The sequence below is a fragment of the Saccostrea echinata genome, unplaced genomic scaffold (genome assembly GCF_033153115.1).
Source record: "Saccostrea echinata isolate AGI-Se365-2 ecotype Australia unplaced genomic scaffold, CSIRO_AGI_Sech_v1 ptg000009l, whole genome shotgun sequence".
Taxonomy (NCBI): domain Eukaryota; kingdom Metazoa; phylum Mollusca; class Bivalvia; order Ostreida; family Ostreidae; genus Saccostrea; species Saccostrea echinata.
In genome coordinates this window covers 237,501-252,841 of record NW_026889758.1, presented here as the reverse complement: position 1 = coordinate 252,841, position 15,341 = coordinate 237,501, and the positions used below count along the sequence as shown (strand labels likewise).

The 15,341-nt window shown below is 38.5% G+C and overlaps 1 long non-coding RNA gene across 1 annotated transcript; it reads left to right on the top strand.

Moving 5' to 3' along the window:
• The first annotated feature begins 7,021 nt into the window (after positions 1 to 7,021).
• On the top strand, positions 7,022 to 14,602 carry LOC133183131 (uncharacterized). The gene is made up of 3 exons (XR_009720585.1): positions 7,022 to 7,086; positions 11,755 to 11,824; positions 14,531 to 14,602. It is a non-coding gene; the product is annotated as an uncharacterized LOC133183131 (long non-coding RNA).
• Positions 14,603 to 15,341: the final 739 nt, after the last annotated feature.

Genomic DNA, 15,341 nt, shown 5'->3' with positions numbered 1-15,341 from the left:
CAGCAGCTGACATTTCCATTATCTCGGGGAAGTTATAAATCACTGAGACCCTGGTCCGAGATAGTCAGAGGAATAGATACAGCAGCGGACATTTCCATTATCTCAGGGAAAGTTATAAATCACTGAGACCCTGGTCCGAGATAGTCAGAGGTATAGATACAGCAGCTGACATATCCATTATCTCGGGGAAGTTATAAATCACTGAGACCCTGGTCCGAGATAGTCAGAGGAATAGACATAACAGCTGATATTTCCATTATCTCGAGGGAAGTTATAAATCACTGAGACCCTGGTCCGAGATAGTCAGAGGAATAGATACAGCAGCTGACATTTCCATTATCTCAGGGAAAGTTATAAATCACTGAGACCCTGGTTCGAGATAGTCAGAGGTATAGACACAGCAGCTGACATTTCCATTATCTCGGGGGAAGTTATAAATCACTGAGCCCTGGTCCGAGATAGTCAGAGGTATAGACACAACAGCTGACATTTCCATTATCTCAGGGGAAGTTATAAATCACTGAGCCCTGGTCCGAGATAGTCAGAGGAATAGATACAGCAGCTGACATTTCCATTATCTCGGGGAAGTTATAAATCACTGAGACCCTGGTCCGAGATAGTCAGAGGAATAGATACAGCAGCTGACATTTCCATTATCTCGAGGAAGTTATAAATCACTGAGCCCTGGTCTGAGATAGAGGAATAGACACAACAGCTGACATTTCCATTATCTCGGGGAAGTTATAAATCACTGAGCCCTGGTCTGAGATAGTCAGAGGTATAGACACAGCAGCTGACATTTCCATTATCTCAGGGGAAGTTATAAATCACTGAGGCCCTGGTCCGAGATAGTCAGAGGTATAGACACAGCAGCTGACATTTCCATTATCTCAGGGGAAGTTATAAATCACTGAGCCCTGGTCCGAGATAGTCAGAGGAATAGATACAGCAGCTGACATTTCCATTATCTTGAAAGGAAGTTATAAATCACTGAGCCCTGGTCCGAGATAGAGGAATAGATGTAATAGCTGATATTTCCATTATCTCGAGGGAAGTTATAAATCACTGAGACCCTGGTCCGAGATAGAGATCCCAATGAATGTCAAATGTTCTATCCATATTGAATCATGATTTTTCAGTACCTAACAGTAATACCTCTTGGAACATTATTTCCTTTACTATCTAACCCTCACCCTTATCCTAACCCAAAACCTTACCCTAACCTAAACCTTAGCCATAACACTAAGCCTACATTAAAACTAAAAAACTAACACTTAGTATAACCTCTAATATCTCCTGTGTACATCCTTATTTATTTACTGTAATATATTCATAACAATCATGATTCAATATCGATACACATATTGCTTGAAGTCTTATATCATTATGTCATACAAACATTGAAGATTAATGGTCATGATTTTGTCTATATTTCCACAATGTCAATAGCTCAGTAGTGTGGCATATCCCAGTACAGATAGAAGGCCAGCTGAGTAAGGCTACTATAGACACAGCAGCTGAGATAACCATTATCTCAGGGGGGAGTTATAAATCACTGAGGCCCCAACCCGAGATAGTCATGCTGAGATACCAATGTCAGATTAGCTGAGGTGGCAGGTATGACTGCTCAGTAATTAGGGAATCTTAACCCTTTTAACATGGTAGACCAAGACAAAGGCATAAAAAAAAACACTGTTGAGTACAGTAGAATGCAGTAGGTTCTTACAAGTGTACCTAAAGATTTGAGTTAGCCTGATATACCAGTTACCTCTAAAAGATCCATTAAGCTACTGAGAGGGACTAAATCAAAACAATGCTGTGTTTCCATATTAAATAAAACTAGCTTCAAAATATTAATGTGATAGTTGTTGGGATTGGTTTCATTTGATGTGAGTAGATTTAAGTGAGGACTATGTCAGTATCCCAGTTTACCCCCAGCTCTTGTGATTTTTTGATGAAATCCTGGCTTATGATTGGTTGAAGTCTCTCATGTGAAGGGGGTGTAATAATTATACACTGTCACTTGAAAATCAATACACAGTGGATATAATTTTTTTGTAACACTTAGAACAACCTGAGTTCCTCAATTGTCATGAGGTTTGCTGAGTGTCTGTAGACAAGTAAAATTAAAGTAAACTAACGTAAGTAATGAGAACAAATTATGGAACCTATTTCTCCCTTTTTGGAAGTTTTCGAAACTGTCAGTAAGTTATTACAGCACGAAACAATCACAAAACAATATTACGTAACACAACGTGACGTTATAATAAGCAGTGTATGGGAGTGATGAAACATATAGAGCGGGAACTTCAAGAATCAATTTTACAAACTAAAAAACAACTGACAATATAAATATTTCATCAGTGGGGTAAATTCATTATATATAGTTTTGGAGAGACCGGGTATGGGATGAGAGCTGGTTAATAAATTTTATACCTGATGAGGCTAAACTAATATTACCCCACCTCTGATGATTTTTTGATGAAATCCTGGCTTCCGATTGGTTGAAGTTTGTCATGTGAAGGGGGTGTATTACTTATACCTAGTCGCTTGAAAATCAATACATGGTTGATGCGGAGTTATCGTTCTTTTGTAACACTTCAAACAACTCGAGTTCATGAGGTTTGAGGGTGTCTGTTGATAAGTAAAAAGTTAATCAACGTAAGTAACGAGATGGAACCTTTTTCTCACTTTACTTAAAGTCTTGGAAACTGTCAGTACGTTATGAAACACTGGCAAAACAACATTACGTAACACACCGTGACGTCATAATAGGCATTGTATGAGTGATGAAACATATAGCGGAGAAAAACAATTTTACAAACCACAGACCACAAACATTTCATCAGAGGGTAAATTCGTTACATAGTTTTGAAGTGACAGGGTACGGGATGATACCTGACTGGTAAATTTCATACCTTGCTCGGCTTCGCCTCGCCAGGTATGAAATTTACTAACCAGGTATCATCCCGTACCCTGTCACTACAAAACTATGTAACTAATAATACGTGCCCTGAGTATAGCCCCCAGGCATGGGAAGGTGCAGTGATATGTGCTCATACTGCCACAAAATGGAGCAATGCAATAGTGGTGTGCTGCGCTTTGCGGCGCACTCTGCAAAATATGGGCATGCAATTCAGATTTTCTAGTTTGAGTTGGTGTTACTTTTAGATGTAGATTAATTCATATCGGGATGTATTCATCAAAGTTAGATGGAATCTGTGATGTATCATTTATAAAAATCAGTACCTCCATTCAATGTATTGACATCCACTGACGAAGAAACAAACTTTTTGACATGTGTGGTATGTAAGTGTCAAGTCATTAGGAACAGCTGACCAGTGCTATACAAATATTACAATGAAATAATATATCAACAAACTCTACTTATCTTGGACTCCCCTTGAATTCTTTATCTGCCTCTTTTTTTTTAAAAAAAGGGTGCTTTTGATTTAAATAATTTTTATAAATACTTATTTTGTTAGATGACAAATGATGATGATTTATATCATTAATGATTGAGCAATAAGGAAGGAGGCTAAGGAAATAGATGAATTTGTACATTATGTATTTGATGTTGGATGTTTTGGTGCTAGTGTACCAACAGCTGCTGGAGGTCAAGGTCAGGTCACTGGAATCCCCAGAAGGATCAGGGGACTACTTTCTGCTGCTAGAGATGTTTCAATGAAGCTGGAATCATCCTGGTTGGAGTTAGTTAAATTACAAAAGCTAAAAAAAACCAAGGAGAGTTTTCTTGTGACAACGAGTTCAAATACTCTGCTACCATAATGGTGGGTAGAGTAAGTATTCTGATGAAATGAAGCTGCTTCTCAGCCCTGCAGGTGCAAGGGGGAGGGGGGGGCAGAATGCATGGAGTAGGGTCTTGAGGTTGGGGAAAGTGTACCTTGTGCAGGTGACAGGGAGAAGTTTTCAGGAGTGACCCTAAGTTGACCTATGTCTGGAAAGGTCAAAAGAAGGGGTATATGACCTGAGCAAATTCTTCAAGTTTCTCAATGAGATCACAAGAGTATTGTATTTAGTTCTGGAAGTTGCAGATCCAGGCATGATATTAGAGGAAATCCACATATGGGTAGCCAGATGGATGGGTCAAGTTAAATAGGGGGTTTTAGCCTCTATTAAAGAGATGATGGACCATTTTTCAGCACGTTAGGTATTTTTACTCCTTTCAAACTACAAATACAACTATGAAGATGGTTGAGATACCTAATATCACTATATTGGTACAAACAAGGTAATAAGCAGTCCTGCTCAATGGAGCAGATTTCATGCAGGGCATAATGCCATATTGAGCTGTCTCGTCAGATATTGGAGACTCATGGGAGGAGGAATTGCTCCCAGATTATGTTTTAAGGTGTCTAGTTAAGTCATTGTAGTTTCTGACACTTTGCCGAGTGTCAGAGAGAGGCTGGAACTGGAGGGAATCAGTAGATCAGTTTATGCCAGAGGGGGAAGGTACTAACTGGGGAGGGCCGTGCCCTTCATGGTCACAAGATGAGGGAGTTCCCCACTGCAGGCCTATCTTTAGTACCTGAGGAAATGCTAGGATTAAGGGGACAGTATGTGAACATGTTAGTTCAGCAGGATAGACATTTATCCTGTTGATATGCTGATCAGCCTAATCATAGGATATGTCATGTACACTAATGATGGTAATCTTTGTGTCAGCAAAAGGAATTTCTCCAGGAGCCGTGCATGTAAGGGTAGTCGGAAATTGTCGGTGCAGCAACTGGGTGAATTTGAGGGGGATTAAGTTAGATTATTTATTTTGGAGGGCCAGAGCAGGTCCAGTTATGGATTGATTCAGGCTGACCTGTGTTTGATGTTACTGGCCAAATCTCAGGGATGTCCAAGGTGCATTTGGCAGAAGTACAAGCCATTCTATCTGACTCCGTACTTGTAGAGTCAGAGAGTCCCAGCCAACCATGTGGTGTTGAGTACTGTAGATTCCTAAATGTACACGAGGAATAAATTATCGTGTAATTACGCGAGAAGCACCGCTCGCGAAATAAAATTACTCGCTTTTATTTTTATGGTGCTTTAATGTATGTAAAATCTCTAGATAAATAAACCATTCGCGAATTATTATTCTCGCGATTTGACGCCCTTGGGTCATTTCGAGATAATAAGTACTCACGTAAAATAAGGAATCTACAGTATCCCATGGGCCTGAGGCATCAGTGCTGAGTAGCAGAAAGTGTCGGCAATTAGTGGTGAAGAAGACAACAAACCTGTGGAAATACTAAAACTTTAAAGGATTCTTTGAATCTCAGTTGAAGAGGTTCATGCAGAATATTTACTTACCTATTAGTATGGAATAAACAGGTCCCCAAAATTAATCATGTTTTACTTAATCTGTTTAATGGTTGCACCATTAAAAATGTATGTAGAGCTTACCTTGCAGGATGGAGTGTTTCCGTGGCAGTTGTGATTGTGGTGTCTAAGCATCATCTCTGTGTTGGGTATTTGTACATGTTCAGATGTGTGAATGGATGTCATCGATAGACCTCATGGTAGACAACAGGAGTATGACACAACAATGGACTTCCTGGTGTACCGAGACCACTCATGTGTTGGATGGACTTCCTGGTGTACTGAGATGACTCACGTGTTGAATGGACTTCCTGGTGTACCGAGACGACTCACGTGTTGGATGGACTTCCTGATGTACCGAGATGACTCACGTGTTGGATGGACTTCCTGGTGTACCGAGACCACTCACGTGTTGGATGGACTTCCTGGTGTACTGAGATGACTCACGTGTTGGATGGACTTCCTGGTGCACTGAGATGACTCACGTGTTGGATGGACTTCCTGGTGTACCGAGATGACTCACGTGTTGGATGGACTTCCTGATGTACTGAGACAACTCACGTGTTGGATGGACTTCCTGGTGTACCGAGATGACTCACGTGTTGGATGGACTTCCTGGTGTACCGAGATGACTCACGTGTTGGATGGACTTCCTGGTGTACTGAGATGACTCACGTGTTGGATGGACTTCCTAGGGTATCGATACCACTCGCATGTTGGATGGACTTCCTAGGGTATCGATACCACTCGCATGTTGGATGGACTTCCTGGTGTATACCGAGATAACTCGCATGTTGGAGGGATGTGATGTGTGAGTATGATATTAATTGTGATATTTTCCTGTGTATTTATTATGAACGTTTATATTTTCCTGTGTATTTATTATGAACATATATGTGTAATTGGTAATGTATGGTAAGCACGACTAAGAGCTTAATTTTATTATTTTATGTATATTATAGTTTGTCCTGTTGTAACGGACTGGGATGCCTTTTCTTAAAATAGGGAGGAGTGTAGTGGTCCTTGAGATGCTGGGTACATATTGCCCTGTCATCTTGGGAACACATCTCTGTTAACGCACCTGTTGTGGGTTCTGTAGAGACACATGCTTTTCCATACACAGCATCAATGCCCCCTGTATTTTTCACACAACTTTAAAAAAAGTTTTAAGTTTTGGATCTGTTACTGATTTACTGTGAGGGTAGCTTAATTAAGGTTTTCTTTAGCATATAGCTAATATCTTTTGAATCTACAGAATTTTCTTTGAGATTTATATTTTAACAGTTTTTATTGCAGGTTAAAATAGTAATTTTGCCTATTTTGTTGTTGTTTTAGATGATGGACCACCCTACTTCCTTTTACAACAGGTGCCATTACAGATTCACAAAGTTCCAATGTTCAGTTTTCCATGACCGCTATTCAATGAGTGCACTACTTTATGTATTCTACTTTCAAAATGTCTATTATTTGTAATACATTTTAGATTGGATTTTAAACGCTGCATATTTCACATATTCAGATTTTTTGCACAAGTGTGATATTTAATTTAGTCATAAAGTCAAAATTATACAGTCTTTCAACAAACATTTGTCATCTGTCATGTTTAATTCAGAGTCAGTAGGCAACACTGAAGATATCCATTTACTGCTTTTCAGTCCCTGGGAAAAAGAATAAAGTTGACTGGACTTTCCACACTGTCCCAGGTAGCAGCTTATGATGAACAGAATGCAGTATGCATAGCGAGCTTCATCAAAGGTAAGTCTTCACAGTAGTGTTTGTAGCAATTCTCGTCCTCTGTCCTTCATCAAAGCTTTAGGTCCAAGGCAAATCTTCTCTGCATGGATTCTCTTATGTCTTTAGTTCTTCCTGGAAACATGACTGCTGAATGGAGCTTTAGCAGTCTGTTTCTTTGAGAATCAAAGAAGTGAGGCAAGTCTTTAAAGGTTTTCAATGACATGTCCTTGTTTTTTCAGATGCAATGGCCTTATCTCCATCACTGTTGAAATGGGGAAAGACTAGTGGACAGTCATTACTTTATAAGAAAACCATTGTCAACCAAGGCACAGCCGGGGTTGACAATGGTTTTTGAGGGGTAAAAATTTTCAGTGTTACACTCAACTACATGCAATATTTATTATATTATACTCAATATTTTATATGAATACATATAACAGTGAACCTTGCGCGCATAAATTCTTCGCAGTCACTATTTTTTGGAATATCACCCGTCATTAAGCAATATTGACTGTTGCTATGCTGGAGGGCGTGACTTCATCATTCAGCCAGTAATAGTATTTTTATGCCCCCGGATCGAAAGATCCCGGGGGTGTTTCATTTTTGTCCTGTCTGTCTGTCTGTTATCAACTTTAAGTTTGCCCAAAACTTTTGATTGGTTGGAGCTTTGACTTTCATATTTCACAGGTGTATTCCTTGTGACAAGGCCTTTCTTTGGATACCAACAACTTTGACCTTTTGACCTTGAGCTTGGAGTTTGATCTTCTTTTGAAAAACTTTAACCTTGGCCATAACTTTTGAACTGTTGGAGCTAGGGCTTTCATAATTCACATGTGTAATCCTTGTGACAACACCTTCCTTTTGATACCAACCACTTTGACCTTTTTACCTAGACCTAGGAATTTGACCTACTTTTGAAAAACTTTAACCTTGGCCATAACTTTTGAATTGTTGGTGCTAGGGCTTTCATTCTTCACATATGTAATCCTTGTGACAAGACCTTCCTTTGGATACCAACAACTTTGACCCTGAACTTGACGTTTTACTTACTTTTAAAAAAACTTTAACCTTCGCCATAACTTTTGAACAGTTGCAGCTAGGGGTTTCAAATTTCACAGGTATATTCCTCGAGACAAGACCTTACTTTGGGTACCAACATTTTTTAGGTCACCTGAGTCACTCAGGTGACCTATTGCTATCCGTTCTCGTCCGTCGGCATGCGTCGTGCGTTAACATTTTAACATTTTTAGCTTCTTCTCTGAAACCGCTTAACCAATTTCAACCAAATTTGGCATATAGCATCTATGGGTGAAGGGGAACAAAAATTGTGAATTTCATGGTCCCTGCCCCCCTGGGGCCTGAGGGGTGGGGCTAAAACCACCAAAAATAATGCAATCTTTAAAAATCTTCTTCTTTACTCCTGGACATCAAGCAGTCAAACTGTTGGCATCATTGTAATAAGCATTGAGCCCTCTACCAAAATTGTGAAATTCATGGCCCCAGGGTCAGGGGTTCTGGCCCCAGGGTGGGGCTATATAGATCATATAGTGAAAATGCATTATTTCTTTGAAAATCTTCTCTGCTCCTGGGTATCAAATAAGGTAATTAAGTACATAGTTATGAAGAGCAAGAGTGCCTCTTCCAAAATTGTGAAATTCATGGCCCCAGGGTCAGGGGTTCTGGTGTTAGGGCAGGGCTCTATAGATTATATAGTGAAAATGCATTTATTCTTTGAAAATCTTCTCTGCTCCTGGGTATTAAATAAAGTAACTAAGTACATAGTTATGATGAGCAAGAGTGCCTTTTCCAAAATTGTGAAATTCATGGCCCCAGGGTCAGGGGTTCTGGCCCCAGGGTGGGGCTATATAGATCATATAGTGAAAGTGCATTATTTCTTTGGAAATCTTCTTCTCTGCTCCTGGGTATCAAATAAGGTAACTAAGTACATAGTTATGATGAGCAAGAGTGCCTCTTCCAAAATTGTGAAATTCATGGCCCCGGGGTTAGGGGTTCTGGTGTAAGGGCGGGGCTCTATTGATTATATAGTGAAAATGCATTAATTCTTTGAAAATCTTCTCCTCTGCTCCTGGGTATTAAATAAAGTAATTAAGTACATAGTTATGATGAACAAGAGTGCCTCTTCCAAAATTGTGAAATTCATGGCCCCAGGGTCAGGGGTTCTGGTGTTAGGGCGGGGCTCTATAGATTATATAGTGAAAAAGCATTAATTCTTTGATAATCTTCTTCTCTGCCCCTGGGTATTAAGTAAAGTAACTAAGTACATAGTTATGATGAGCAAGAGTGCCTCTTCCAAATTTGTGAATGTCATGGCCCCAGGGTCAGGGGTTCTGGTGTTAGGGCGGGGTTCTATCAACTATCTAGTGAAAATGCATTAATTCTTTGAAAATCTTCTCTGCTCCTGGGTATTAAATTAAGTAACTAAGTACATAGTTATGATGAGCAAGAGAGCCTCTTCCCAAATTGTGAATTTCATGGCCCCAGGGTCAGGGGTTCTGGTGTTAGGGCGGGGCTCTATCGACTATATAGTGAAAATGCATTAATTCTGTGAAAATCTTCTCCTCTGCTCCTGGGCATTAAGGTGATAAACTACAGACCCTAAAACATGCTACTACACCACTTGCACGGTTCGGTTCGTTTCGTTTTGTGTACGGTACGGTACGCTTCTTGCACGGAACGGTACGCTTTGTGAACGGTACGGTTCGCTTTGTGCACGGTACGGTACGCTTCTTGCACGGAACGGTTCGTTTTGTGTACGGTACGGTTCGCTTTGTGCACGGTACGGTACGCTTCTTGCACGGTACGGTTCGTTTTGTGTACAGTACGGTTCGCTTTGTGCACGGTACGGTACGCTTCTTGCACGGAACGGTACAGTTCGTTTCTGAGGTGTAGTAGCACGTTTTATGGTCTGTAAGTACATAGTTATGATGAGGAGGTGGGCCCCTTCCAGAATTGTGAAAGCCATGGCCCCTGGGTCAGGGGTTCTGGTGTTAGGGCAGGGCTCTATTGATTATATAGTGAAAATGCATTAATTCTTTGAAAATCTTCTTCTCTGCTCCTGGGTATTATTTAAACAAACTAAGTGCATGGTTATGATGCATAAGGATGCCTTTTCAAAAATTGTGAATTTCATGGCCCCAGGGTCAGGGGTTCTGGTGTTAGGGTGGGGCTCTATTGATTATATAGTGAAAATGCATTGATTCTTTGAAACTCTTCTTCTCTGCTTCTGGAGATTATTTAAACAAAGTAAGTGCTTGGTTATGATGCATAAGGATGCCTTTTCAAAAATTGTGAATTTCATGGCCCCAGGGTCAGGGGTTCCGGTGTTAGGGCGGGGCTCTATTGATTATATAGTGAAAATTCATTGATTCTATGAAAATCTTCTTCTTTGCTACTGGAGATTATTTAAACAAACTAAGTGCATGATTATGATAGGCAAGGATGCCTCTTCCAAAATTTTTAAATACATGGCCTCAGTTTTTGGGGTTCTTGAGGGGGGGGGGGGAGGGGGGCTCTATTGATTATATAGTGAAAATGCATTAATTCTATTAATTAATCATTAACTAATCCTGTCTGCTCCTTAGTGTTGAGCTGATAAATAAATTGCTTAGCTATGATGAAGATGGGAGCTTCGAACAGAATTTTTAAATCTTGTGGTCCTAGGGTCAGGGGTCCTGGCATAACGAGGAAGGGGGGGGGGGCTTTTGATAATATAGTGGAAACGTGTTAATTCTTTGAAGTCCATAGTTATGATGATGAGGGTAACTCTTCCAAATTTGTAAATTTCTTGACCTTTGGTCTTGAGTTCTGGTGTTAGGGTAAGGCTTTGTTGAATCTGTAGTGAAAATGCATTGTACCTGTGAAATTCTTCTCTGCTTCTGGGCATATCGAAAGCAAACTGAGTAAAAGTTTAAATGATATAAGTAAGCGTATTTCTACCAGATTTTTGAACATCTGGACAATTTGTCTAAGCATTCTGGTCCTGGACAGGGCTTTATTAATTTGTATTCTACTGAGAGAAGTTATTCCCCTTTTCCATTCACCTTTGATAATTAATCACTGTAAATAATGTATTTGAAAGATTAATAGAATAAGATAATTATGCAAGAATGTTTATCGTATAATTCAAAAAGTACTTACTTAGTTTTAATAATCAGGCAGACCTGTAAGTAATAGATAAATAAAAATGAGACAAAAATAACTTATCTTATTAAAAGTTCTTCAAAGACCATAAGAGAGGTCAATGCTAGAGGTCTTAATATGGGTTTAAAAATAGTACAGAAGCACTAATAGTTTGTTAATAGTCTGCATGGTGATAATATTAAGTGGGGGATAGATTAGAACTTAAGTTATGAGTTGATACTGAATACTAGACTAATTATTTTGTTGATCCTGATCTTCCTACTTCTCTTGCTTTAGGGCAACAAAGCTTCATCTGTCAGTGTATTTAACTTCTAAATTGTTGTATTATACTCAGGTGACCGTTAAGGACCTTGGGCCTCTTGTTATCTTTTGGCCTGGATTTTGACTTGCATTTGAGAAACTTTAACCTTTGCCATAAGCTGCCATATGGGGGCATCAGTGTTTCACAAACAGATCTTGTTTAACAAATGTTTCTTGATGAATCAGATTCAGCTAATTTACATGAAAGTATGATATTACATTTTGCAGCCCATTTCTATTCATCCCCATTATGGTCTCTGGAGGAATGGTTGCAGTACAGTCTTTATGTCCTGGACAGGTAACTTTCTTTTCCTGTGTGTTACATATATTTTATCTCCTTCCTTTCTGATAGATGTCAGAAGTCCATGTTACCTAGCTTCCTCTCTGATAGATGTCAAAAGTCCACATTTTTCCTTTTATAGTTCTCAAATGTGTTGCTTTGTTTTTATGCCCCTAGATTGAAAGATCCTGGGGGTATATTGTTTTTGTCCTGTCTGTCTGTTTGTCTGTCTGTCTGTTGTCAACTTTAACCTAGCCCATAACTATTGTGCTGTCAAGGATAAGGCTTTAATATTTGACATGAGTGTTCATTATGACAAGATCTTTCCATTGGTACAGAAATTTTTGATCATATGATCCCAACTGTACCTTTGACCTACATTTGAGAAACTTCTAACATTGGCAATAACTATTGCACTGTAGTCTACGTCCCACTCCAGAAATGTGTTACCATCGGGGGCATAGTGTTTCACAAACACATCTTATTTTTAAATGTTGTCGGTCCAATATCATAACAGCACCTTAAGTGCCAGTGAATTATCATACAACACTAACACACAGTATTAAATGAATTATCATACCACACTAACACGCAGTATTCAATGAATTATCATACCACACTAACACGCAGTATTCAGTGAATTATCATACCACACTAACATGCAGTATTCAATGAATTATCATACCACACTAACACGCAGTATTCAGTGGATTATCATACCAATCTAACATGCAGTATTCAATGAATTATCATACCACACAAACACGCAGTATCCAATGAATTATCATACCACACTAACATGCAGTATCCGATGAATTATCACACCACACTAACACGCAGTATCCAATGAATTATCATACCACACTAACATGCAGTAATCAATTTTTCAGCAGGACATGAGAATTCAGTGCTTATGTAAAAATCTCTGTTGAATTGACCTACTGAATTGAAGAGAATTTGAAAGTTTGAAGTGAAACATCACAAATTATCAGGTTTGAGTAGGGTTGGCACCTGAGGACACGAGAGCACATTCCTACCCAGACCTGATAAATTTTTATATCTCCTAAACAAATCACTAAACTATCCTAAAGAATCTTAATTTCATAGAGAAGAAAATATCAGTCAACCTCTTGTGCTCTCCTACCCACTGCTTCAACTTCACACAGTTTGACACCACTGTTAGATTTTCATGCCCCCGCCCCGCCATAAAATAGTGTTACCCTGTTCCATCATTCCATCATCATTGACCTTCCATTCATTACCTCAGCAACAGATGCATACATTCAACTCAAATTTGACATATGGATATGTCATAGGTATAGACAGGTGTGAAGTTCATATTTGACATATGGATATGTCATAGGTGTAGACAGGTGTGAAGTTCATATTTGACATGGATATGTCATAGGTATAGACAGGTGTGAAGTTCATATTTGACATATGGATATGTCATAGGTATAGACAGGTGTGAAGTTCATATTTGACATATGGATACGTCATAGGTATAGACAGGTGTGAAGTTCATATTTGACATATGGATACGTCATAGGTATAGACAGGTGTGAAGTTCATATTTGACATATGGATATGTCATAGGTATAGACAGGTGTGAAGTTCATATTTGACATATGGATATGTCATAGGTATAGACAGGTGTGAAGTTCATATTTGACATATGGATATGTCATAGGTATAGACAGGTGTGAAGTTCGAATTTGGTCATGGTCTGATAATATTTGACAGAGTTATCTCTCTTGAACTTAGAAAAAAATAAGAAATTTTCAGTTCCTGCTCTCTAACTTTTTGGGAGATGTATGTATTACATATGTAGGTTGAAATTGCATATGCATGGATTTTACCAGAAAATACAGGTCAAGATTGAATTTAGGTGTGGTCTGATGATTTTTGACAGAGTTATCTCTCTTGAATTTGGAAAAGATGTAAAAATTCACAATTTCTAATCATTATTTTGGCTACAAATGTGCAATTTGAAATTTTGGCTGCCTGCACGGGGCATTCGTGGCATTAACAACACATCTTGTATTGTTTACCAATCCTGCATATATATCAATTTTGTATATAAATAAGATATACGACATTTTATTTTCATCTAAGGGGAGACAATACAGTTGTCACCCTGTATGCTTGCTTGCACTATTTCGTCCTCTGAAGGGCAACAACACAGTTGGCACCCTGCATGTGAGAGAGACTTCATGAATTGTCTCCCTTCATGTGATTTGCTCTAAACCAATCAGATTGACAGTATTATTCTGAATGATAAAAGTCTTTATTTTCTCTTTCATTGATTATATGGTGAGTTTCTAGTTTAATAATTAATTCAATTAAGGCTATATAGCAAGAAACATACAGTGAAATTATTTCCTTGTGTGAGTTCTAAAATGAAATAATTCGATAAATCAGTATGACAAAGACATTGCTCAAAAACGGAAACAGCTTAACTTTGACATCTCGAACACTTATATCACCAATATCATAGATATGTCAAAGTGTTGAAAGTCCCAAACACTTTTTCTATATGTTCATTAACCTCAGTTATCGCAGATATTTTTCTTGGCGCCATCAAGTTGAGATAATGAGGTTTGACTGTAAACAAATTTAAATTTTCCAAATTTAATAAAACAATTAATAACAATATGGTAAAGGTTTAATTTAAATAAAAAACTATTTACAGGAATATTAAGTTTTCTCCTCTGTATTTTTCAGAGCATCACGTAAAGGACCAGTTTTACTAAGTTCTGAGAGGTATGTGACATTATCATGACCAGGATTTTGGACAGGAACTTATGATGAAGTTTTGATAAATGTGACATTTCGACTCCATTGGATACAGAGATATTTCATCATGGATAGTGATTGTGTACTTCCTTTCATCGATAAAAATGATATTTGTGAATAACAAAGTCAACATATTTCTGGAAAACAGTGATGTCAATAATTTAAATTATTCTTTAACAGTGATGGCCAGACCAATTAATGTGCTTTCACGAAAAAAAAAACTTCTGAGAAATTAATATAATGAATACATGTGAATAACAGTGATAGATACTTGAACATAGTCAAGGAGTTAGATATGCAATGAAACCATTTTCCATTTAATATGACTTTAAGTTACCCATAATCCTCTGCATGTTGCACCATCTTGTAGGGCAAAAACTAGTTATGTCAATGAAACTTACGTTGATTAAGAGCAAAATATCAGACTCCAGGGCAAAAGTGCATTGTCTGGACACCTTGGATACTATCACATGGACCAGGTTTGTGGAAAAGCTATGAGCATTTGAAGATAAAGATCCTTAGGAGAAGGAAAAGGGTGAATGGACAAAAGACATGATGAACTGGCCTAAAGTCATCTACCCTAACATCGTAAAATACCTTGTTTACAACAAGGTGCGACGTCACCAGGACATTACAAGTGTATGGCAGGTATGTACATATTGCTTTTATGTTTTTCATCATATTTTATTATTAGCTCACCTGAGCCGAAGGCTCAAGTGAGCTTTTCTGATCTCATTTT